Source organism: Hibiscus syriacus, unplaced genomic scaffold, assembly GCF_006381635.1.
Source record: "Hibiscus syriacus cultivar Baekdansim isolate YM2019G1 unplaced genomic scaffold, ASM638163v2 tig00110641_pilon, whole genome shotgun sequence".
Classification (NCBI taxonomy): domain Eukaryota; kingdom Viridiplantae; phylum Streptophyta; class Magnoliopsida; order Malvales; family Malvaceae; genus Hibiscus; species Hibiscus syriacus.
The window spans coordinates 251,612-253,627 of record NW_024062809.1 but is presented as its reverse complement, the minus strand read 5'-3'; the positions used below and the strand labels follow the sequence as shown (position 1 = coordinate 253,627).

At 35.7% G+C, this 2,016-nt stretch overlaps 1 non-coding gene across 1 annotated transcript; it reads right to left on the bottom strand.

Annotated features, from left to right (window-relative positions):
- Positions 1 to 1,119: 1,119 nt before the first annotated feature.
- On the bottom strand, positions 1,120 to 1,238 carry LOC120136979. The gene has a single exon (XR_005517395.1). It is a non-coding gene; the product is annotated as a 5S ribosomal RNA (ribosomal RNA).
- Between the last annotated feature and the right edge of the window lie 778 nt (positions 1,239 to 2,016).

The following is a 2,016-nucleotide window of genomic DNA, read 5'->3' as shown; positions in this document are numbered from 1 at the left end:
TATTACCTGTAAATATTATTTGATGATTGATGTCAATCTTAACTCCTTACTCCTCTTGCTTTTTTTACCTAGCGTGAAAATCATCACACGCTAAGCATACACTTAGTGAGGCAATTTTAGTAATCGTCAATGTAATACAACACATAAATATAAATAAATAATATTACTCCATCCATTATGTTCACTTTACATGTATTTCAACCATGTTACCATATATTTATATGTTATAAACCACATATAAAATTTCTTACTTTCCAATCATTCTATAAGCTTATAAGGTTATTCACTTGTTTATCATTTATTAACCGATAAACCATACCCCAAATATAAACCTATGAGGACCCTGGATACACGAGTCAAATATGCACCGAAATGCCAATATAAATAATGTCGTGCCCACTATATGCACTAAGTTTCCTTTATATACACTATATTTCTAATACACATAAGGTCTTTCCCACCATATGCACTAAGTGTTCTCTGTATACACTATAGTGCTAATACACATAAGGTTGTGCCCACCATATGCACCAAGTGTCCTTTATATACACTATAGTGTTAAACTGAATATGTAGCCTGCTATTAGACTCTATGGCATGCCAACTATACCACCTTCCCTCAATGACATACTTGGGTATATAGTCTATAAATTATTTCATCCATGTAAATATATTAATATGCTTCAACGTTGGGCAATTCATACCCGAAATAACGTTCATGGCATAACAACAGGTATAAGTTAGTGACCAAATACATTTATAGATATTCAATGTTTGACATATTTAAAACATGTCAACGATATAATGAATGAAATAAATATCATGACAATATAAATAAGTTTGACTCATTGAAAGTCTTCAAAATATAAGCCTCGCTAAGCTTTTACTTGATCTGTCGCAACAGTCCTTCGGGTAGCCCCATGTTCGCGTTTCGACTTGAAATCATGCGATGGGGTCTCCACCGATCATTTTTGAATTAGGTAGATTGGAAACCTACTTACAACAACAACAACAACAAAACCCAATTCCCATATGTATGGGGTAAGGGGGAGGTAGGGTAGTAGGCTACCCCCAACGCCAGGTTGAGAGTAACTTCCGTGGAAGACCTCCGGCAGTAAGAGGGGTGCAACACGAGGACTTCCCAGGAGGTCACCCATCCTAGTACTACTCTCGCCCAAGCACGCTTAACTGCGGAGTTCTGATTGGATCCGGTGCATTAGTGCTGGTATGATCGCACCCAAATATATTGGAAACCTACTTACAATATACTAATTCTGCGTCTTACCAGAGAATTGTTGGATTAGAAAGCCGCTTGCAATTGGGGAATGATGAACACCCACAAATTACCCTTTTGGTACCACACGATTACCGAGTTGTCTTAATTGCAAAAATTATAAATTTAAATAGAAATTTAGATTTGATTCAAGTTATTTACCTTCAACGAGCTTCATATTTTAATTGGATCCCTTTTAAAGAAATAGATAAAATTAACGTTAAAAATTAAAAGTAAAATATATAATAAAAAATGAAATAAGAAAACAAGTTAATAAAGTGTTGGAAAACAAAAAAAATGAATTACAGTACCAATTTATTAAATATAAAAAAGGACAAAATTGAAATGAGATGGTAAAATAGAGAATTTAATTATGTTGTAATTACACAAGAACCCCCCGTTTATAAATGCCGCAAATTATGTTGCTTTTATCACCGCTCCGGCCACCACCCACGGTAGCCAGAGACTTAAACCCTAACCCCAATTAAAAACCTTTTCCACCGTCAAGCAAACCCTGTCGACAAAATCACCAAATAGCAACCCCTCGGCGTAGATCTAAGCCGAATGCGTTCAGCTTCCTCACTTTTTTTCTTGACGACGCTTCGATTTCTGGTGGCGCTCAGCTCTTCACAACAGTACTGAGACACCAAGATAAGTGCTCTCTTTCTTTTCATATTTATATGGTGTTTTTTCTCTCTTCAAAAACTCCCCCTGATGCCTCTTTTTTTTGTAGGTTTTATAGCA